This window comes from Coptis chinensis, chromosome 1 (genome assembly GCF_015680905.1).
Source record: "Coptis chinensis isolate HL-2020 chromosome 1, ASM1568090v1, whole genome shotgun sequence".
Lineage (NCBI taxonomy): Eukaryota > Viridiplantae > Streptophyta > Magnoliopsida > Ranunculales > Ranunculaceae > Coptis > Coptis chinensis.
In genome coordinates, this window is record NC_141456.1 from 75,522,973 (window position 1) to 75,548,940 (window position 25,968).

The window sequence follows — 25,968 nt, forward strand, 5'->3', positions numbered from 1 at the left end:
CAACTCCAAGGAGATTTACTTAGAGTAATCAACTTCTTATCCAGAAGACTCTGGATCTCTTTTTGACACAAAGCCAAATAATCTGATTTCATTTGACTAGGTCTAGGATTAGTGGGAATAAACTTTTCATTAAAGCTTTATGCATAGGGTAAAGAGACAATATGTTTCTTTCTTTCCCAAAAAGCATTGGGAATATCACTACAGACTTCAGAGATAAACTGGTTTTTTATCTTATCAATTATATCCTAAAATTCCTTACTGTTAAGCCTTTGCTGTAACTTCAAAGAAGTTATTTCTTCCTTGAGAAAGTTTAATTGACTTTCTTTTGCTACCAAATTATTATTAATCATAGCAATTTGCTTCTGCACAGGAGGAGTTATGAATGCAAAAATAACTCTTCTATTATTAATTGTTGCATGAATACCTATGTCAGTAATACTGGTAATAGGCATGAAAGAATTAAGAAAAGGATTCCCTAGAATAGTATGCTGGGACATATCTTTAACTAGAAGGAAAGTGGAAGATAAACAATGTCCCTCTTTGCAGATGAATACATCTATTAATTTATATGCTACCTACATAGGTGCACCACTAGTAGTAGAAAGGTTTTGAGTAGATTTCTCAAAATATTTAGTAGGAATCAATCCTTCCTGAATGCAATTCAGATTTGCTCCACTATCAATGAGAGCAATATGATTAGTAAGAGTATATTCTCCTTTAATCACCAAAGTGACATAAACATTCCATCTTTGGAATATAGTATTATCCAGCTTGTTATAGTTCTGAGAGACAGAACTATCCAAAAGATTCTTATTAATCTTTAAGGTTTTTATTTCTGTTTTAAGGTTATTAACCTCATATTGTAAATCAGGAATATTAGTAATACGAGAATTACCCCTAAAATAAAGATTACTGGGAAGTCTCATGTTATTATAAGAACAAAGATTCTGTAAAGTCATAAAGTTTTGAAGATAATTAAGATTATATATCTTATCTTGTGGATTAATCTTAAATTTCCTTATCTTCAAAAGATTACTATAGTCTTGTGGTCTAGTAGAACACTGGCTAGACTTATGACCATAATGATCACATTTATGACAAAATCGGAGAGCTTTATTTAAATGGAGGATCTAATATTTCTTATGAGTCTCACACATATGGGAGTCTCATTAATCAGGTCATTCAGAAAGGACTTAGCCTTTGTAATGATCTAAAGCTACAACATCAGCTTAAAAAAAATCTTTCTGGTAAGAAAGAATTAGGAGAATTTTGTGAGCAATTTGCTTATGATGTTCCTTCTGAGACGAGAAAGAAGATTTCTTCTCACAAAGCCTAGAAACCCTACAAGAGCAAATACTCTAGAAAAAATAAAAAGGAATTCAACAAAAATTGGAAACCTAATAAAGAATTTTATAAAAATCGACGTAACAAAATTAATGTTACTTGTTTAAAATGTGGAAAGATTGGTCATTATGCCAACAGGTGTCAGACCAAACAGAAACTTAATAATTTAGAGATTGATGAAGATCTTAGATTACAGTTAAGTAAGATCTTACTTAACACCAGTTCTTCTGAAACAGATAATGAATCAGAGGATCTTTATTGTAGTTCTTCAGGTGATGAAGCACCATGTCAGTGTAACATGTTGCAATCAAAATGTGATAGCATGGAAGCTATCTTACAGATGAATGGTTTGACTTTTAATGTTTTAACCAATGATCAGCAGTTTGTTCTAAATCTTATAGATTCCATTACTAACCCAGGCACTAAGCTAAAGATAATTAAAACTTGTTTTAAAGCAGTAAAGGATAATGTTGTTGATCCTTCTAAAGGATACAATCTGGAAGAAGTCTTTGATCGCCTAGGAAGTAATAAACCTAGACCTGGAAAATCTTTTTATCAGGACCTGGATAAAGAGGTCCAAAATCTCAATGGGGAGATTCTTCAATTAAAACAGAGAGTGTTTCAAATTGAGAAACACCAATCTAAGGAAGTTATTATAGAAAAGTCTGACAATAACTTCCAACACTGCAACTCTATTTCCTCTACATTTTCTAGGAAATGGAATATTTTTATAACTTTGATTATTAACAAAGAATATATTCTTACTGATTATATTGCTTTAGTTGATAGTGGTGCAGATATGAATTGCATCTAGGAAGGATTAATTCCTCAAAAATATTTTGAAACTACTACTCAAACTATGACCAGTGCTAGTGGTAGTAAAATTGCAATCAAACATAAACTTACTAAGGTTGCTATTAGTAAGAATGAGGTTAATATACCATTATCCTTTTTATTGATAAAAGATCTTACCCAGCAAATTATATTGGGAACCCCTTTTCTAAATACTATTTTTCCTATTAATAAAATTGATAATTATGGTATTTACACTAACTTTGAGGATAACCCTTTGGTCTTCGAATTTATCTCTTCCTCTTTGCAGGACATGAAGATCCAAGACTGTGAAATTAAGTCACAGACAGATGTTCTTTGAGTATCCAAATATTTTGGAAAGAACATACTCCTAATTATTTAGAGAATATTTCTCTGGGATTATATCCTGCGCATCTAAGACATAATTTAATGTCTTTTACAGAATCCTGAATGCTCCAATTTGGTTCATTAGAGAATCCATTATATGGACAACACAAAGAGCAGCCCCTAGTGGCCTTTGAATCCTTACAGGATACTGCTGATGTTGAGGTCATCAACATCCTTGAGGACAATTTAGGCCTCCCTAACTAGGATTATTCTCAAGAGTTTGTTGGTATACCTAACAGCATCAACAAGGGTAAAACCTTGGAGTCTGATTATATCAGCACCATTGCGAGTTCTTCGCATAATCCTCCTAGAAAGTCTAACAGTACTACTAAAAGAAAAGTACGACTTGATGATCTAGAGTTACCTTATGTCCATGATAACAGCCATAAGTTCTTTACACATCAAAAGCTTCATAGCTTTCAGAAGTCCATTTTGGACAATGTTATCAATTCTTTTGATAATAATAATAAGAGGAATCTTCTCCAGGTCCTCAAAATTACTGCTAAATATTTTAGCAAGATAAATTAGAATTCAATCAGGCCTTGGTCTAACTTCAAAAATAAAACCGCTAAGTCAAATAGATCCCTTGTTTGTGTGTCTTGGAGTACTCTCTCCAAAGACTTTTAAGAATAATTTTGGAATAAAGCCAAAATATCTCTTCCAGCACCTTTGCCAAAAGTAATTCAAAACCTCCTTCCTTCACATTTTCAGAAGTGCATTCTTAATTGGAATTCAATTGTTTTGGGAATTTGTCCTTTAATTATTAAAGGTATTGCCCATATCACTGAAGGAACCCACAGTATGCACCCAAATCTTCATATCCTCCTCCCAGCCACATTTTGGCAATATTTTCCCCCGGAGATATGTATTTAATTGATGAATTATTCGAGATGGGATTTGTTAAATCTATCACCATCAGTACAGAGGTTTCTTTGGAAGCTGGAAAGAATGACAGAACCTTCCTGGCCTTTCCTTTGGTCCAAGCCATAAATAATACTATGATGAAATGGCATGGAACTATTTATTGTGAATTTACCACAGCCTGTCCTGAATACACAGAATATGAAACTTATCCTTCAGTTTTTCTGGTCCAAATCCACAAACAAAGAACTTTTGATATATGAAAAGCTCTTTCTCTTTCGGAATCTAAGGAGAAATTTCATACCATTACAGCAGAAGACAGAGTTAGAGAAATGGTAGAAATTCGTGTTAATGGTCTTCATTAGATTACGTTGTTTATCAGATATAATTCAATACAAAAGTATCCAAAGTTCACTCTTTTGTCTGAATTCGATTGATTCTTGATCCTTACAGAATATCTGGACAATTCTAATAGAACCAGATTTTATGAACAATTCAGCAGAACCAGTTCTTTGGCTCTTTGCCTAAAAGCTATAGAAATTTTCAAGCTTATTAATGAAGAAGGACCTTATGAGTTTCTTAATCATCTCGGATACCTGTCCTCTGACACAGAACCAGAAGATGTGGATAATGATATCCTTATCTAAGTTGCTGAGAATCTACGCACTTAACTTGGCACTCCTGAACATAATGACCGTCATTATGGCCCATGATAAGGACTTGAAATAGAATCAGCATTATTTTGCTTGGATTCTTATCCTTACAGCTGGATTTGCAATGCTTTTGTCTAGATGGGACCTTTGAATGGGACATTTTACCTTTTGCTTTTCCTAAAGTCAAAAGTGGAGCATTATAAGGATTCTTATCCTTTTAAGACAAAAGTAAAGGCAAGTATGCCTTGTCAAGCTGGCCCAGTCGACTGCGACTCCTTTAGCACACGTAGCCACTTCCTATGCGGACTCCAAATTATAATTTTAGATCCGACTAGTATAAAAGGGATACCTCACCCTTGTTGAGAAACATCTTCCATTTTACCTTTCATTTTTCTCTTTGTTTAAGTGTGATAAGAGTGTTCTCTTTTCTCCCCCCTTGTAATATAAACAATCTTATAAATAAAAGTTCAGTTTAATCAAGTGTTCTTGCTGCTGACTGATCTTCTTCCGCATTAATCAGGTGTTTTACCTGATCTCTCTTTTTATAATTGATATTAATAAAAGTTCAGTTTAATCAAGTGTTCTTGCGTTGCTGACTGTGACTGATCTTCTTCCGCATTAATCAGGTGTTTTACTTGATATCTCTCTTTATATTTGGTATCAGAGCCATGACAGCTTAATTTGAGGTTAGTGCATAACGGTGAGGAAATGTCTTATAATTATATTTAATTGTTTTATTTCCTAAAAAGATGTAAGAAGAGATATTGGTATGATTAAGGAAAAAGGCGTGAGGGTTACTCTTAAGGACTACTTGCTAAAAGGTTCAGTTTTCCGCCCTCAAGAATGTCCGCCTTGATCCTAAAATACTGTTGATTCTTCCTTTCCAGTATTATGAATAGTATCTTATTAGAGATGAAGTTAGGATCACTTAATTTCATTCTTGTTGATATAAGACTATTTGCATAAGCAATAGGTCATTATTGTTTCTTTGCGTTTATATTGGTAACTCTGGGACGTCACCCAAGTCACGTAGGGATTATGCAGTGCCGTTTAGCAGGATATGCGTTTAGGCCGTTTGCACCCGTAAGGCGTTGACAGACATGCTTTTACTTAATATAAACATTAGAGACTTGATTTTGATTGTACTGTTTATAATATTTGGAGAAGAAGATGATGTATCAACAATTGCATCATGAATAGTTTTAATACTGTTTGGTATAGTTATAATTCATTATACTCTACCTGTTTTGCACTAACACCTCAACACCCATGGCACAGTCATCAAATAATGATGATCTGAGTTCAATTAAGAACACAGAATTAATCGAGTATGATCTCGACACATAGGACAAAATGAATAAATGGACAATTCCTAATATGGATCCCAAGACCATATATAAATATGGTAGCTGGATGGAAAAATTTACCAGCAAAATTGCAGTAAAAACTATGGAACAAACTATTAGTATACATTCCATGAGTAATAATTTGCATATTTTATGTCCTCAGGATTTATATCCTTATGTGAAAAATTATAAATTTATTCATATAGGATTAATACAGGTTGCTTTCAGACCTTTGACCCTTTTGGGTATGAATGCTTGTATTCAAGCAACTCTCAGAGATGCTAGATGTCTTGACTATTTACCGTCCCTCATGGGAGTTGTAGAGACTAGTCTTTGTCATGGACCAGTGTATTTTGATGTCTATCCTAATTTAAGTTTATCTTTATCGGATAGAAATCTTTATGATTCTTTATCATTACAAATTCAGGCTAAAGGTTATAACTTTTTACCTGGATCTGAGGTGATTGGAATCACTTACAGAATTCATTATAAGGTGTTACAAACTCTAACACCAAATGTACGACATAAAACTACACCAGGTAAGACTGTGTTAATTGACACAAATCTTTTAACTTCTAGTGTAGCAACACCCAGGATGATTCCTTGGAGTGAAATTCAATTTCCAGATTCATGGATCTGCAGAAATGTTGTTCAACCACAGCCAATCATTAATAATGATTTAGATCAAATAATTCAATCAACAGAAGGTGAAGTTATATTTAACTTTAAGAAACCTTTTGTTAGTAGAAGTTTGTCTTCGAGATCCTCTTATAAGATCTCCATACCACAATTTTCTAGGCATTTAGTTTCAGATACTGAATCCATATCTCAGTATAATCAATCTGTAGAAGAGATTCATATCTCTAATCAACAAATACCACATGGTATTTATACACAGAAAGCTAGGGAATCTCCCATAACGTCAGAAATGGATTTTGTTTTATAATGGATTATACACCTTATGAAACTTATCAATTTTATAAATTAAAATATAGAGAGTTGAGTAAATATTTTACTCCTACAGAATTGAAACCTATGATTCGACCTTATAATGATTATTATGATTATCATCAAAGGAATCGAACTACTCTTGCAAAATGGTTTTGTCTTGAGTATCAGGATCATAAAATCCTGAATGGCAGAGTTGAACGTGTAGCTCTGAGAAAAAAGATGACTGACTATTTAATAGCCAAACAAGAGGCTAGGCTTAGGGAAAATGTAAATAATGAGTTATCTAATAATAGTGATAATAATATCTTACCTAATAAGGAGGTAAACATTAATCAGTTACAGGAAAAGAGTATTCCTCAACCAGTAATTTTTGCAGAAAAGCAGACTATTACTATGGAGAAATGTACACTCCTGTAGACAATAAGAAGGTAAAATCTATTTCTCAAGATAATAATTATTTACCCGCTCAATCTGAGGTTAGACAAGATTTACCTAATACTGCAGGAAAAGCTCAAGTTAAAAAGAATTATGAACCTATAGATAATTATATTGGAGTTTTAGAATGTGATCAAAAGCATTCTTTTGTTCATCCTCCAATAACGCCTATAGTACCTTTAAATATAAAGGATAATATTGAAATGGTGAAACCACCTAAAAAGCAGAAAGTTTTAGACAAGAAGACTAATGATAAAGTTAAGACTTATAAGAAACCAAAAAGTTTTAAAGAGAAATAGCATTGGAAGAGACTCAGGCCTAAAGCTAAAGCTCTCCGATTTTGTCATAAATGTGATCATTATGGTCATAAGTCTAGTCAGTGTTCTACTAGACCACAAGACTATAGTAATCTTTTGAAGATAAGGAAATTTAAGATTAATCCACAAGATAAGATATATAATCTTAATTATCTTCAAAACTTTATGACTTTACAGAATCTTGGTTCTTATAATAACATGAGACTTCCCAGTAATCTTTATTTTAGGGGTAATTATCGTATTACTAATATTCCTGATTTACAATATGAGGTTAATAACCTTAAAACAGAAATAAAAACCTTAAAGATTAATAAGAATCTTTTGGATAGTTCTGTCTCTCAGAACTATAACAAGATGGATAATATTATATTCCAAAGATAGAATGTTTATGTCACTTTGGTGATTAAAGGAGAATATACTCTTACTAATCATATTCCTCTCATTGATAGTGGAGCAGATCTGAATTGCATTCAGGAAGGATTGATTCCTACTAAATATTTTGAGAAATCTACTCAAAACCTTTCTACTGCTAGTGGTGCACCTATGCAGGTAGCATATAAATTAAAAGATGTATTCATCTGCAAAGAGGGACATTGTTTATCTTCCACTTTCCTTCTAGTTAAAGATATGTCCCAGCATACTATTCTAGGGAATCCTTTCCTTAATTCTATCATGCCTATTACTAGTATTACTGAGATAGGTATTCATGCAACAATTAATAATAGAAGAGTTATTTTTGAATTCATAACTCCTCCTGTGCAGAAGCAGATTGCTATGATTAATAATAATTTGGTAGCAAAAGAAAGTCAATTAAACTTTCTCAAGGAAGAAATAACTTCTTTGAAGTTACAGCAAAGGCTTAACAGTAAGGAATTTTAGGATATAATTGATAAGATATTTGTTCCGCATTAATCAAGTGTTTTACCTGATCTCTCTCTTTATATTTACAAATATAAAGAGAGAGATCAAGTAAAATACCTGATTAATGTGGAAGAAGATCAGTCAGCAACAAGAACACTTGATTAAACTGAACTTTTATTTGTAAGATTGTTTATATTACAAGGGGGAGAGAAAAGAGAGCACTCTTATCACACTTAAACAAAGAGAAAAATGAAAGGTAAAAGGGAAGATCTTCCTCAACAAGGGTGAGGTATCCCTTTTATACTAGTCGGATCTCAAAACATAATTTGGAGTTCGCACAGGAAGTGGCTATGTATGCTAAAGGAGTCGCAGTCGACTGGGCCACCATGACAAGACATACTTGTCTTTAATTTCTGTCTTAAAAGGATAAGAATCCTTATAATGCTCCACTTTTGACTTTAAGAAAAGCAAAAGGTAAAATGTCCCATTCAAGGGTCCCATCTAGACAAAAGCATTGCAAATCCAGCTGTAAGGATAAGAATCTAAGCAAAATAATCCTGATTCTATTTCTGGTCCTTATCATGGGCCATAATGACGGTCATTATGTTCAGGAGTGCCAAGTTGAGTGCGTAGATTCTCAATAACTTGGATAAGGACATCTTCTGGTTCTGTGTCAGAAGATAGGTATCCGAGATGATAAAGAAACTCATAAGGTCCTTCTTCATTAATAAGCTTGAAAATTTCTATAGCTTTTGGGCTAAGAGCCAAAGAACTGGTTCTGCTGAATTGTTCATAAAATCTGGTTCTATTAGAATTGTCCAGAGATTCTGTAAGGATCAAGAATCTATCAGATTCAGACAAAAGAGTGAACTTTGGATACTTTTGTATTGAATTATATATGATAAACCACTTAATCTGATGAAGACCAATAACACGAATTTCTGCCATTTCTCTAACTCTGTCTTCTGCCGTAATGGTATGAAATTTCTCCTTAGATTCAGAAAGAGAAAGAGCTTTTGATATATCAAAAGGTCTTTGTTTGTGGATTCGAACCAGAAAAACTGAAGGATAAGTTTCATATTCTGTGTATTCAGGACAGGCTGTAGCAAATTCACAGTAAATAGTTCCATGCCATTTCATTATAGTATTATCTATGGTTTGGACCAAAGGAAAGGCCAGGAATGTTCTGTCATTCTTTCCAACTTTCAAAGAAACCTCTGTACTGATGGTGATGGATTTAACAAATCCCATCTCTAATAATTCATCAATTAAATACATATCTCCAGGAAGAAAATATTGCCAAAATGTGGCTGGGAGGAGGATATGAAGATTTGGGTGCATACTGTGGGTTCCTTCAGTGATATGGGCAATACCTTTAATAATTAAAGGACAAGTTCCCAAAACAATTGAATTCCAATTAAGAATGCACTTCTGAAAATGTGAAGGAAGGAGGTTTTGAATTACTTTTGGCAAAGGTGCTGGAAGAGATATTTTGGCTTTATTCCAAAAGAATTCTGAAAAGTCTTTGGAGAGAGTACTCCAAGACACACAATCAAGGGATCTATTTGACTTAGCGGTTTTATTTTTGAAGTCAGACCAAGGCTTGATTGAATTATGATTTATCTTGCTAAAATATTTAGCTGTAATTTTGAGGACCTGGAGAAGATTCCTCTTATTATTATGATCAAAAGAATTGGTAACATTGTCCAAAATGGACTTCTGAAAGCTATGAAGCTTTTGATGTGTAAAGAACTTATGCATGTTATCATGGACATAAGGTAACTCTAGATCATCAAGTTGTATTTTTCTTTTAGTAGTACTGCTAGACTTTCTAGAAGGATTATGCGAAGAACTCGCAATGGTGTGATATAATCAGACTCAAAGGTCTTACCCTTGTTGATGCTGTCAGGTATACCAACAGACTCCTGAGAATAATCCCAGTTAAGGAGGCCTAAATTGCCCTCAAGGATGTTGATGAACTCAACATCAGCAGTATCCTGCAAAAATTCAGAGGCCACTGGGGGTGGCTCTTTGTGCTGTCCATATAATGGATTCTCCAATGAACCAAATTGGAGCATTCTGGATTCTGTAAAAGACATTAAATTATGTCTTAGATGCACAGGATAAAATCCCGGAGAAATATTCTCTAAATAATGAGGAGTATGTTATTTCCAAAATATTTGGATACTCAAAGAACATCTGTCTGTGACTTAATTTCACAGTCTTGGATCTTCATGTCCTGCAAAGAGGAAGAGATAAATTCGAAGACCAAAGGGTGATCCTCAAAGTTAGTGTAAATACCATAATTATCAATTTTATTAATAGGAAAAATGGTATTTAGAAAAGGGGTTCCCTGTATAATTTGCTGGGTAAGATCTTTTATCAATAAAAAGGATAGAGGTATATTAACCTCATTCTTACTAATAGCAACCTTAGAAAGTTTATGTTTGATTGCAATTTTACTACCACTAGTAGTTTGAGTAGTAGTTTCAAAATATTTTTGAGAAATTAATCCTTCGTAGATGCAATTCATATCTGCACCACTATCAACTAAAGCAATATAATCAGTAAGAATATATTCTTTGTTAATAATCAAAGTTATAAAAATATTCCATTTCCTAGAAAATGTAGAGGAAATAGAGTTGCAGTGTTGGAAGTTATTGTCAGACTTTTCTATAATAACTTCCTTAGATTGGTGTTTCTCAGTTTGAAACACTCTCTGTTTTAATTGAAGAATCTCCCCATTGAGATTCTGGACCTCTTTATCCAGGTCCTAATAAGAAGATTTTGCAGGTCTAGGTTTATTACTTCCTAGGCGATCAAAGACTTCTTTCAGATTGTATCCTTCAGAAGGATCAACAACATTATCCTTTACTGCTTTAAAGAATGTTTTAATTAACTTTAGCTTAGTGTCTAGGTTAGTAATGGAATCTATAAGATTCAGAACAGACTGCTGATCATTGGTTAAAACATTAATAGTCAAACCATTCATCTGTAAGATAGCTTCCATGCTATCATATTTTGATTGCAACATGTTATACTGACATGGTGCTTCATCACCTGAAGAACTAGAATAAAGATCATCTGATTCATTATCTGTTTCAGAAGAACTGGTGTTAAGTAAGATCTTACTTAACTGTAATCTAAGATCTTCATCAATCTCTAAATTATTAAGTTTCTGTTTGGTCTGACACCTGTTGGCATAATGACTAATCTTTCCACATTTTAAACAAGTAACATTAATTTTGTTATGTGGATTTTTATAAAATTCTTTATTAGGTTTCCAATTTTTGTTAAAATCTTTTTTATTTTTTCTAGAGTATTTTCTCTTGTAGGGTTTTTGGGCTTTGTGAGAAGAAATCTTCTCTTTCCTCTCAGGAGGAATATCATAAGCAAATTGCTCATAAAATTCTCCTAAATCTTTCCTACCAGAAAGATTTTATTTTTAAGCTGATGTTATAGCTTTAGATCATTATAAAGGCTAAGACCTTCCTGAATGACCTGATTAATGAGACTCCCATATGTGTGAGACTCATAAGAAATATTAGATCCTCCATTTAAATCTCTAAGCTTTTTCCTAACCTTTCCTGCAAAGAAGTTAGGGAGACCATCAATAAACTTAGATTTCCAATGCTCATTATTAACATCATGTAATTGAAGCACTTTGGCTAAGAAGACATCCTTATACCATCTAAAATGAGATAAGGTAGGACATCTAAGATCCTGGAGCATCTCTCTATTCTTTTCGGCTGACAGGCCATCAGGTCCAATAAAATGATGGACAATAGAAAGACATAAAGTATAAACCGCATCAGATATAGATATATCCTGGTTTGCTTCTCAATTAAACTCCAATTTGGTAGAGTTAAAGATTTCAAATCTTTGCTCATTAGTGAGAACATTATCCCACCAACCTTTGAGAATACCAACAAAACCATGGGTAATAAATATACAGACATCCGCATCTATATTACCATGGGATTTTCAAACACTCGCATACATGAGCATCTCCTGTAAAGTGTGATAAATCTGATAGTCAGATTTAGCATAAATATTCCATGTATAAATAGTTTTAGCCTGATAAGACGTTTGGTCATTAAAATAGGCTTCTTCATACAGAATGTCTTGGGGAGTAGGTCGAGGATAATTATTTCTACTATGGCCTACATGACCCATCTTATGAGTGTTTTTCTCATAAGTGACCTTGTTAATATTGGGTGAAACAAAATTTGTTTCGATATCCAAAATCTCATTTGGATTAATATCATCCTCAGAATTAGATTCCTGAGATAGAATGTTAAGATTCAATTTACTTAATTGAGTATACAATTTCTCAATAAAATCATTTTTTGATGATGATTGATCCAACTTGAAGTTTGGAATATCCAAAGGAGGCTAAATAGATGGTCTAATATGACCAGCAAAAATATGCTATTTTAAAGAAATATTCTTTAAAGGTTCTTTATCCTTATTTTTACTAAGATCTATCCTAGGGATATGTTTAAGGATACTTTCAGCATTATTCTCAATTCTAATTAATTGAGCTCCAATAGTCGGTAAACACAAATTCGTATTTTGTTTACATATTTTATTAATATCTTCAATACGAACAAATTTGTGCGTATCTTCTTGGGGCTTGATATAAGCTGCAGTTTCCAGACTGTCTTTCAGCTTTAAAGGTGTCGTAGGATAATGAACGGCTGTCATCTCCTTTTCATCAACAGTTGTCCATTTCTTTTAATGAAATTCTAGAACACCAATATAATTATCAACAGGAGCAAAATTACATTTCTTAATAGTAAAGTTATCCTTATTAGTAGCAACAGGTTGAGAAATAATCTCTTCCTGTACTTGAGTAAGACTTACTTCTTTATTAGGTAAATTAATATCCTTATTAATTAAGGTATTATTATTATTATTATTATTATTAGATAGCTCACTATTTAATTTAGCCCTAAGCCTAGCCTCTTGTTTGGCTATTAAATAGTCAGTCATCTCTTTTCTTAGAGCTGCACGTTCAACTCTGCCATTCAGGATTTTATGATCCTGATACTCAAGACAAAACCATTTTGCAAGAGTAGTTCGATTCCTTTGATGATAATCATAATAATCATTATAAGGTCGAATCATAGGTTTCAATTCTGTAGGAGTAAAATATTTACTCAACTTTTCATATTTTAATTTATAAAATCGATATGTTTCATAAGGTGTATAATCCATTATAAAACATAATCCATTTCTGACACTGTGGGAGATTCCCTAGCTTTCTGTGTATAATCACCATGTGGTATTTGTTGATTAGAGATACGAATCTCTTCTACGATTGATTATCTTGAGATATGGATTCAAGATCAAAACCGATTGCCTAGAAGATTGTGGTATGGAGATCTTATAAGAGGATCTCGAAGACAAACTTCTACTAACAAAAGGTTTCTTAAAGTTCAATATAACTTCACCTTCTGTTGATTGAATTATTTGATCTAAATCATTATTAATGATTGGCTGTGGTTGAACAGCATTTCTGCAGATCCATGAATCTGGAAATTGAATTTCACTCCAAGGAATCATCCTGGGTGTTGCTACACTAGAAGTTAAAAGATTTGTGTCAATTAACACAGTCTTACCTGGTGTAGTTTTATGCCGTACATTTGGTGTTAGAGTTTGTAACACCTTATAATGAATTCTGTAAGTGATTCCAATCACCTCAGATCCAGGTAAAAATTATAACCTTTAGCCTGAATTTGTAATGATAAAGAATCATAAAGATTTATATTCGATAAAGATAAACTTAAATTAGGACAGACATCAAAATAGACTGGTCCATGACAAAGACTAGTCTCTACAGCTCCCATGAGGGACGGCAAATAGTCGAGACATCTAGCATCTCTGAGAGTTGCTTGAATACAAGCATTCATACCCAAAATGGTCAAAGGTCTGAAAGCAACCTGTATTAATCCTATATGAATAAATTTATAATTTTTCACATAAGGATATAAATCATGAGGACATAAAAGATGCAAATTATTACTCATGGAATGTATACTAATAGTTTGTTCCATAGTTTTTACTGCAATTTTGCTGGTAAATTTTTCCATCCAGCTACCATATTTATATATGGTCTTGGGATCCATATTAGGAATCGTCCATTTATTCATTTTGTCCTGTGTGTCGAGATCATACTCGATTAATTATGTGTTCTTAATTGAACTCAGATCATCATTATTTGATGACTGTGCCATTGGTATTGAGGTGTTAGTGCAAAACAGGTAGAGTATAATGAAATCAGTATTATAAACAATTCATGATGCAATTGTTGATACATCTTCTTCTTCACCAAATATTATAAACAATACAATTAAAATCAAGTCTTTAATGTTTATATTAAGTAAAACCACGTCTGTCAATGCCTTATGGGTGCAAACGGCCTAAACGCATATCATGCTAAACGACACTGCATAATCCCTACGCGACTTGGGTGACGTCCCAGAGTTACCAATATAAACGCAAAGAAACAATAATGACCTATTGCTTATGCAAATAGTCTTATATCAACAAGAATGAAATTAAGTGATCCTAACTTCATCTCTAATAAGATACTATTCATAATCTTTGGAAAGGAAGAGTCAAACAAGATTTTAGGATCCAAAGGACATTTTGTGGTCGAAAAACCGAACCTTTTAGCAAGTAGTCCTTAAGAGTAACCCTCACGCCTTTTTCCTTAATCATACTAATATCTCTTACTTACATCTTTTTAAGAAATAAAACAATTAAATATAATTGTAAGACATTTCCTCACCGTTATGCACTAACCTCAAATTAAGCTGCCATGGCTCTGATACCAAATATAAAGAGAGAGCATGAATCCTTATAGGATACTGCTGATGTTGAGTTCATCAACATCCTTGAGGACAATTTAGGCCTCCCTAACTGGGATTATTCTCAGGAGTCTGTTGGTATACCTAATAGCATCAACAAGGGTAAAACCTTAGAGTCTGATAATATCAACACCATTGCGAGTTCTTCGCATAATCCTTCTAGAAAGTCTAACAGTACTACTAAAAGAAAAGTACGACTTGATGATCTAGAGTTACCTTATGTCCATGATAACTCGCATAAGTTTTTTACACATCAAAAGCTTCATAGCTTTCAGAAGTTCATTTTGGACAATGTTATCAATTCTTTTTATCAAAATAATAAAAGGAATCTTCTCCAGGTCCTCAACATTACTGCTAAATATTTTAGCAAGATAAATCAGAATTCAATCAAGCCTTGGTATGACTTCAAAAATAAAACCGCTAAGTCAAATAGATCCCTTGATTGTGTGTCTTGGAGTACTCTCTCCAAAGACTTTTCAGAATCCTTTTAGAATAAAGAAAAAATATCTCTTCCAGCACCTTTGCCATAAGTAATTCAAAACCTCCCTCCTTCACATTTTTAGAAGTGGATTCTTAATTGGAATTCGATTGTTTTGGGACCTTGTCCTTTAATTATTAAAGGTATTGCCCATATCATTGAAGGAACCCACAGTATGCACCCAAATCTTCATATCCTCCTCCCAGCCACATTTTGGCAATATTTTCTTCCTGGAGATATGTATTTAATTGATGAATTATTAGAGATGGGATTTGTTAAATCCATCACCATCAGTACAGAGGTTTCTTTGGAAGCTGGAAAGAATGATAGAACATTCATGGCCTTTCCTTTGGTCCAAGCTATAGAGAATACTATGATGAAATGGCATGGAACTATTTACTGTGAATTTACCACAACCTGTCTTGAATACACATAATATGAAACTTATCCTTCAGTTTTTCTGGTCCGAATCCACAAACAAAGAGATTTTGAAGCTCTTTCTCTTTCGGAATCTAAGGAGAAATTTCATACCATTACAGCAGAAGACAGAATTAGAGAAATGGCAGAAATTCGTGCTATTAGTCTTCATCAGATTAAGTGGTTTATCAGATATAATTCAATACAAAAGTATCCAAAGTTCACTCTTTTGTCTGAATCTGATAGATTCTTGATCCTTACAGAATCTTTGAATAATTCTAATAGAACCAGATTTTATGAACAATTCAGCAGAACCAGTTCTTTGACTTTTAGCCCAAAAGCTATGGAAATTTTCAAGCTTATTAATAAAGAAGGACCTTATGAGTTTCTTAATCATCTCGGATACCTGTCCTCTGACATAGAACCAGAAGATGTGGATAATGATATCCTTATCCAAGTTGCTGAGAATCTACACACTTAACTTGGCACTTCTGAACATAATGATTGTCATTATGGCCCATGATAAGGACCAGAAATAGAACCAGCATTATTTTGCTTGGATTCTTATCTTTACAGCTGGATTTGCAATGCTTTTGTCTAGATGGGACCCTTGAATGGGACATTTTACCTTTTGCTTTTCTTAAAGTCAAAAGTGGAGCATTATAAGGATTCTTATCCTTTTAAGACAGAAATTAAAGACAAGTATGCCTTGTCAAGCTGGCCCAGTCGACTGCAACTCCTTTAGCACACGTAGCCACTTCTTGTGCGGACTCCAAATTATATTTTGAGATCCGACTAGTATAAAAGGGATACCTCACCCTTGTTGAGGAACATCTTCCATTTTACCTTTCATTTTTCTCTTTGTTTAAGTGTGATAAGAGTGCTCTATTTTCTCCCTCCCTTGTAATATAAATAATCTTATAAATAAAAGTTTAGTTTAATCAAGTGTTCTTACTGCTGACTGATCTGCTTCCGCATTAATCAGGTGTTTTACCTGATCTCTCTCTTTATATTATGAATAAGGTTTAATACAAAGGAAAACAATAAAACAATAAAGACATAAATCACTCCATAGAGAAACATGACTAAAAAATGAGAAAACATGCAAGAATAGAAAGCATGAATTACGTGAAACATAGACTTAGGATCCGGTACTTACAGCCACACACTCTAAAGGGAGGGCCCGGTTACCTTAATGGTGCACTTACCAATATATGGAAATAAAAGGAAGTACACCAAACATCAAAGGCCATTCCTCATAGACATGGTAATGTAAAAGGACATCCTCTACATCTAGGCACATTAACTCATGAAAATGTTTTAAACATTGGCCATTAACTTGAAAGGTATTGTTGTCCTTGGGATTGACCAAGGTGATTGCCCCGTAAGGGGTGATTTCAGTAACCAGAAATGGACCAGACCATCGGGTTTTTAATTTTCCTAGGAAAATATGAAAACGGAAGTTGTAAAGCAAAACCTTTTGACCAACCACAAACTCTTTATGCAAAATCTATTTATCATGAACACGTTTCATGTTAGCTTTATAATCCTTCGCGAGATCATAAGAATCGCTATGGATTTTTTCAAGCACATTTAATTGCAATTTGCGCTTGACACCTGCCTCATCAATATTGAAGTTCAGGCTTTTTATAGCTGATAAGAGTCCAAAACTGTAGTTTTAACCCTGTAACAGACATACTTTTAGACCAATTATGTGAGTAATAATTAATAGTTAACACTGATTACGTGTTTTTATGCATTTCAGGCTTCAAAGTCCAGTATGTGCAGATATGTGCCACTTTAGCGAGATAAAGAAGAAAAGGTCAGTTACTAAGGAGGTTCGTGATTAAAGGCCAAGATTCAAGAAGACAAAGCCTTTCTAAAGCCCGGTCAAAAGCTGAAAAGTCGACGCGAGCAGAAATAGTACACAAAGTTAACAGAACTTCCGAAAGCCATATCTTTGGACTCAGACCTCAGAATGGGGCATACCTTATGTCAAAATGACCGGCTCGGAAAGAGCTTTCCAATAGTTTAAGCCTTGTTCAAATCAGAGGAGTAGAATTGGACGAAAAGTCTGTTGAAGCCAACTGCAGCTGAAGAGGCCTTTTTGGACTGAAAGAATTAGGTTTTGGGCCTGATTCTCTGGCCCAAAACATGGCTCCAAGCCCATGCACGATTTTTGGATCTGAAAGTATAAAAAACAAAAGCTTAGCTCTTTGTTAGTGGTAGAGAGTTAGGTTAGAAAATAAAGGTAGCTTAGAATAGAAAGTAGCCATTAGAATAGCTTCTAGATCTAGATTTAATTGTTTTTAATTAAGTTTAGTTTAAAAATCCAATTCTTATTTTAGATTAAACTCTTAGAATCATTATTCTTAATTAGATTGATTAATAAAATAGCTAGTTGTTAATTTCGATTCTTGTCATTTACATTTGTGTTAGATCTGATTTCATTTATTACTTGTTATTCAATTCTTAGTTATTAATTAGATTTTAATTATTGTTTAATTTAGATTAGTAAATTTCAATTCTTTATATTATGTTTAGTTTTAATTTAATCAGAAATGATTGTGTAATGATTCTCGGCTAAACCTCCATTAGAGGGGGTTGAGAAGCCTTGATAAAAGCTTGATTCCGATTATCGTAGAGTCGCCATGAATTTCCTTTCCACTCTAGAAGCGATTAGTTCACCATGAGAATGGGTTTAATCATTCACATTCTAGTTATGAATTGGTAGGAATGCCATGTGTAATTAGGGATTAGGAATAACCATATTGTTCTGCGAAGCAGTTCAATTCGGATTACGACGATTGGTCGTTAGTAGGATTAAGTCGAGTTAAGGTGGAATCAATCCCCCCCTAACTCCTTATCATAGAATCAACGTAACATTCCCATAGTTGTTCTGATAATCGACTAGTTGCATCTTGTGGGTAGTTGCATCGTAGTCTAGTTGCCACTTCGTAAATCTCTCATTAGACTTTAGAGTAAGAGTACTTATACGTAGAGAACATTAACATGCGGAAGGACTAGGAGTGGAACGAACTTTCTACTCCACTATCTCTCATAGGATTGAGAGTAGAATCTTTGATAAACATGGGCAGCATAAGATAGTTTTAGTTTACTTACGTTTTGAGTTCATCGTTCATTTCGTAGGTAAACTATTCAATTTTATGTTTTTATCAAATGGCGCCGCTGCCATCTTAGTTTCACATTCGCATTGTTTTCGTAGTATAAGTACTTTTCTTAAAGTCCCATTTCACCCACCCACCCTTGTTTGATTCATACTGTGGTTTTCCGTTTCATCGTTGAAAAATTCCGCGACAAAATTACATTGAAGCGATCGATCGCTTATAAGGGAGCGACTGCGCTCTATAGCACGGAACACGAGCGCGACCCCCCCATACCGAGCGCGACCCGCCCTAAGTTACTGGAACACGAGCGCGACCCGCGCCCTATGCGAGCGCACCCGCGCCCTAAGATATATTTTTCAGGAATTCTACAGTTTTGATTCGAACTTTGATTTTTCAAGTTTTTCAGTGTTCTAACTTGTTATATACACTGAACACGAGTAAACAAGACGCTATTCATAAGTGAAGCAAGGGCGAATCAGGTATTCCTTTCTTCCACACCTCGTGATCTCTGTTAGAGGTTTATACTAGTATATCAGAATTGTTTGGAGTGTTGATGTGTTTAGCTAAGTTTGGTTTTAGCCTTGTATGAGATTAAGGTCTGGCCGAACAAAAACACCGAACGTAATTACCAAACAACGTCAACAAACAAGACTATCTAGTATACCACCCACTACACCTCTAGCTACTATTTCACACACATCACTTGACACAATGCCCGACGAAGAAGAGACTCCTCTCTCTGACTTCTACAAAGCCTTGAGCGATAGCCCCAAATCTTGCATCGTTCTAGCAGACCCAGTGGGGGATTTCCAAATCCCCCCAAATATTTTTAATTTGTTACCCGTTTTTCATGGATTAGACCATGAAAACCTTATCACATATCGTAGGATTGAACAAGTCCTAACAACATTCCACCATCCCTACGGTTGGTGCGGAACAAATTAAACTAAGGGTATTCCCTTTCACCTTAGCCGATAAAGGCGGGAGTCTTGGTTAATGACCCAAACGCCTAATTCTCGTGGAACTTCGTGGGCTAAACTTGTTCAGCTGTTTATGGAACATTTTTACCCACCCCTAAAGACGGATGAGATGCTTTCCAAGATTCATTTCTTTCGACAAAATCCTCATGAAACATTTTCAGAGGCTTGGAATCGTTTCACCGATCTCCTTATAGAGTGTCCACATCATAACTTAGCTTAAAGACACGTTAGTTCGTTCCTTTTCAAAGGACTTCTACACCACCATAAAGAAGTCCTAGACATAATGAATGGGGGTAGTTTCTTAAGCAAAGGAGCCTCGGAGGCTTATAAATTTTTAGAGGATCAAACTAAGCGAAATAACAACTGGGGGGGTAGTGATGATATCCACCGCTCCGCTAGTTCATCAAATACAGTTAATTAAGCGGTCTATTTGAAATTAAACATGATCCCGAGATTAAAACTCTAATCGAATCACTCACTAAAAGGTAGAGGCCATTTTACGTTCAATAAAAGCCTATCCACATCATGAATGTAAATTCAAAACCATGTAGTTTCATTTGGAGCCCCGAGCATCCCGACTCCCATCGTCCTATAGCCTATGAACAGGCTTGTTCCATTAATAGTGAACCTAACGCCCCTTGGAGACAAAATCCCAACTTCGGTTGGAGAAATAACCAACACGCCACACCTCCGTGGTACAATAATCAATATGTTAGGCCAACACAAAGTTTTAACCAAGCTCCACCACGACAAGGGCGTGGTCGGGGTAATTTTAATAATTATAACAACCAAGTGCAACCTCGACAAGGTCAAGCACAAGGTCAAGGTAGTTATAATAATTATAATGCTAATAGAGGTATCGTTCGGTAAATAATAACTATCAAAATCCACCCATAAATAATTCACGTGAAATAGTTCCATCCATCACCACCACCCGTGACTACTACACCCACACAACCGGATCGTCTTGACACCTTCATACAAGTAAGCCAAAACTTTTCCAAACCATGGCTCAATCTAACCAACGGCTTCTACAATCCGTTAATAATTTAACCTAACGGTTGGCTCAAGATAAAGCCCAACCCAAAGGTGTGTTTCCAGTCACGAAATACCTAATCCTAAAACAACAAATATAGCCTTTGAGGTAACCGATAATACTAGTAATGAATATGAAAATGTAGGTGAGCTAAAGGCCATCACCACCTCCGATTACGGCAGAGTGGTTGATAACAAAGTAACTATCCTATAGTTACCCCACCAAGAGCCCCTACACCGCTATTTTACTAGATACCCGAAATAGAAACTGAAGAGCCTACCACTGTAGAGGTACCAGTTACAACACAACCTAAGAAACAGAAAGCCACGGTTAAACATCCAGGTGATACTATTGCTAAATATAGACAAAAACCACCGTTTCCACAAAAATTAGCCGTGTTAACTAGGGATACAAATTATGAGGAGATTAGGGATGTTTTCAAGAATCTAACTATAAATCTTCCCTTCCTCGAAGCTATTAAAAAGCTACCACACCATGCTAAGTTTCTTAAGGAATTGTGTACTACTAGGCGTAAGACTAATATACCAAAAGACGCCTTTTTAACAGAACAATTCCCAACTCTATCTGAACATAATGGAATTGTTAAGTACAAGGACCCTGGTTGTCCTACTGTACAATGCACCTTAGGAGATTCCTATACGGCGACCGCGTTATTAGATCTGGGGGCTACTGTTCTAGTAAAAGTTCAGGATTTTTACTATCCGGTTGATTTTGTCATCCTCAATACAGAAGTGATTAGCGACCACTCCCCGATCATCTTTAGGGCGTCCTTTCGGCAACCGCCAATGCGCTCATTAATTGCCGTGATGGTTCAATGTCCATGTCTTTTTGGCCATCTCTTTGTTGAAGTCAATGTTTTTAAAACAAAGACATAGTTACCCGATTCGTCTATGGATGGAGAGGTCAAGATGATCGAGAGCTTTGCTTTCGAGATTATTTCAACAACACATTCCACGATAATCATATGCCCAAATTTCTTTCCTTTGGAAGTTCGGACTCAACATTTCCATCCCTACACTAGTCGATACACATATTACGGATGAGGATGAGATAGATGACTTTCTCAAAGATGTAGAGGACTATCATAGTAACGAGGATATGACCAGTCTAGATGAGCAATTCGATGAGTTTCTTAGAGCAGGTGATGATTCACCCTATCAAGAACTACTTTGCACAACATCCACCTCGACTTCCCTCCTTCCACCCTTTTAAAGGAATCTCGAGTTTGCACTCGATCCTTTTGTGTTTTCTGTGCTTCATAAGTTTTTAAATCCACCTAGTAAACAAATACTTCAGAAGACAAAAGCGTTTGACACCTTCATTTTCGGACTTGAAAGCGGTCCTACACACACCATGAATGAGTTTTGTGCTAAAACCACATCCTCATTGTTTACATGCTGTCCTTCTACAACTTATCCATATCCACCATATTCTCCACAACCATTCACTTTTCCACACTTATTTACTAGAACACCCACTCGTTCAAAAATGAAAAAGAAGGTACATGCTAGGTTACGTAATAGGGTTATCCGACTTCGTTTTCATTTCACTAGGTTGCGTCATAGGAAATCTTGGTGCTTGATTGTGTTTGGATATGTTTTCTGTGATATTTATTTATGGAATGATCCACAACTATTTTGGTTGTTGATATATGATAAACTGCATGTTCATACATTTGTTTAGATAAAGTCTCGAGTATCTGACTATAAACGACTCAACTTTTGTGTTTGGTGCATTTCCTTTTATTTCCATATATTGGTGAGTGCACCATTAAGGTAACCGGGCCCTCCCTACGGAGTGTGTGGTTGTAAGTACCGGATCCTAAATCCACGTTTGACATAATTCACGTTTTCCACTCTTGCATGTTTTCTCGGATTTTTTGAGTCATGTTTCTCTATGGGGTGAATTATGTCTTTCTTGTTTATTGTTTTTCTTTTTACAAAGTAAAATATATATATATAATATATATATATATATATATATATAATATATAAACATAAAGAATAAACAAGTAATCTAGGAAGTCTTGGGAATCGACTTTAAAAAGACCTTTGCAAAAACAAATTTTCTAAGCCGTTGTAAAAAAATTTGTTTGGGGGTGGGGTGTTCGTGTTTCTGTCCTAGAATGTTTATGTCCCATTACAGTTGCTTAGGCCGTTTAATTGTATTATGATCCGGGTTGACATAATCTTGAATTTTAGAGATCGCTCGCGATAGCATAGCGTCGTCGCACTTAAACTTCGAGACATTTTCCTCTATCTTATATGTCATCCACGGTCGGAATAGAGTGTTTTATGGATCATTGGATTGGAAATTCTCTCCTGATCATTTCCATATCTCATTAAGTAAAAATCGGACCCGATAACGGCGGCAATTTTGATTTGAAGTTTCGCGAAAAAATCGAAAAATTCACAAATTTCGATTTGGGCTTGGGCCCAACCCGCGCCCACCGACAGCGCACCCGTGCCCTTACCTTCACCATCAGTTCATCATTTTTTTCCACAAACCGCCATTAACAAAGCTTCAAACCCGACCAGAAAAATAAATTAAAAACAAAACCTAATTAACCCACGCCCACAATCCAAGACCCAACCCAAATCTACTCCAACCGCCCCACAACCTCCACCAATTTACATCAACAAAAACCACCGGAAATCAAAATAAAAAAAAATTCGGTGCTGCCGCGCCACCACACCACCACCACCATCATTCTTTTTAGTGAGGTGTCCCTCATTGCTTCCCCCTACCTTCTACAAACCTCAAACCGTATTCAAACTTCCAATGGCTCAACAATGCCGAATTTTGCTAGAGCAAGCTTTTACTGGCGACCACTTCGCGCCATTTTACGGTGACGAAATGATCAGTAGAGACTGGAATAGTTTGTGGTACTCGACTGAAGCCTATTACCACGAAGACTTAGTCCGACGGTTCTACAATACGAGGGAGTTGGAGGGGACTAGGATTTTTGTTATGGTGGCGAAGAAGAGGAAGGAAGTGACTACTGGGTTGTTGGCTGAGATTCTAGGCATTCCGCCTAGAATCCATCTGGATGTCATGTTGCAGGAGTCCCAATATAATGGGGTAGAACCATTGATGAACGTGACAGTTACCGAAGGGAACTACAATGCGAGATCGCATTGTGTTCGTTAGGCATCCCTTAGAACCAACCAGCTGGCTGCAGCTCAGTGGATTGGTCGGAACGTCCTGGGGAAGGAGAAGGTCAGCGACATCGGCCTGAACTGTACCCACATCTTATGGATACTCCAGGAGCAGAAGTACGAGTTCTGTATCTTGGATTTTTTGCTTAGCATGATTAGGGGAGTAGGGAAGTCTGTTGCACCTCTCCCTGTGTTGATAACCAAGATCATGTTGAAGTTGAGAGCAGCTCAGGCATCTGATAGGTCTTACATCACCCTACACCGAAACCCTCGCATCTATAAGGAGTGTGTCCAACGAGTTTGGAGGTTGGCTGAGGATAGAGAAGAAGACGAGGAGGATGGGGGAAATGAGAATGCCGAGGATGATAGGTGGGAACAGATGAGAGCCGAGCTAGAAGCTCAGCGTCAGTTTCGGGTCGACATGCTTCCATGATTCCCACCTCACGGGGATTCTCCTTCTGAGGACACACCATCGAGGCACGAGCGTCGTCGCTGAAGGACGAATGGTGCGGGCCTCGGGGAGCTCGGGGAGCCATCTCCGGGCGTATGCCTCGCTACCCATCACCAGTACCGGAGTGGTTAGGGATAGTATCAGTTGATGTTTCTATTTTTATTTGTAGTTTCATTATTGTCATTTATTTTCATGTAAGTTTTAATTTCCTTAATTTGAATTTTGTAGTGAAATATACTTCGAATGAAAATTTTAATATAATGCGGTTATTTTCATTATGCGTGGTTGTTTAATATTGATCCCACCTTCCCAAATTGTTTGGGGGTGGTTTTATCTATTCAAAGATGATTTTTATATGACCCTCGTCTTAGAATTTATTATGAGTCAAGGTGAAAATATGGCCGTTTAGGCATATCTATGAATAAGTATCATGGTAGGATGAAATCTCGATTAAATAGGTAGATTCTATCATAAATTCAACCTAAAAGATACTAGGTTTGTTTTAGAATCAAGAAAATGAGATGTTTTCGTTTTGGGTTTGGAAATTTTGGTATTTCGAAACCGCCGTAAAACCTTTTGGCAACTTCGATCCGGTTTAGCAACTTAAAACCTATATAAACTTCATACATTCTACACTCACAACTCACACTACACCTAACCTCCATCACTCACCTTTCACTCCCACGATTCCCATGTTTCGCCTCATTTTCCGAAGTTTCAAGAACTCCGGCGCTTTTCAGCGCCTAGAGGAGCGCACTCACGCTTCTGCAATTTTTTTCAAATTTTTTGTCGAGCGCTTTTTCGCTTAAAGGTGAGCGACCAGCGCCAAACACTGGAATTTAAATCTTGAGCGACTTTCGGCTACTCGACTTCCGTGGACCAGAAAAATTCCGGTTTTCTCGGGTAGTTTCGGATCATTCGCAGCTATTCCAGGCGTAATTTTGAGATGACATCTCCAACATTGATACCGAACAGTCTTTGAAGATTTGTTCCAAAGCACTACTTATGGTGCTTTGGTTTTGAAAGCGATCACATACGTTAGTTGGGAGCCGCTTATGGTAAGACGATGCACTTTATTCTCTAACATTAGCATCTTATTTTTACGATAACTGCATTTTCTTTGAAAGACCAGATGGAGACGATGGAGAACAAGTGTTCTCCATCAACATTGATAATGAACCAATGGAAATTACCGTGTTCTTGCTAGCATTTGTTCTTGGACTTGCTATGCCCGCATTTGAAATACAAGACCCATGGTGTTATTGGGTAGATAATATGTATGTCTACACTTATGAGTTTTGCATGAGTCGTATGGGGCGGGCATTTTCGAATCGAGGACCAAGGGAATATAACGTCGCCTTTGGTAGCTTGTCCATGAACATAGGAACTGTTATGTTTTGGATCATGCTAAACATTTTAGGGAATGGCGTTTTCTTACGTGAATGATGCCACTTGC

General features: G+C 35.6%; 1 pseudogene; it reads right to left on the bottom strand.

Moving 5' to 3' along the window:
• Nucleotides 1-19,965: 19,965 nt before the first annotated feature.
• LOC147525209 (small nucleolar RNA R71) lies at nt 19,966-20,059 on the bottom strand (annotated as a pseudogene).
• Between the last annotated feature and the right edge of the window lie 5,909 nt (nt 20,060-25,968).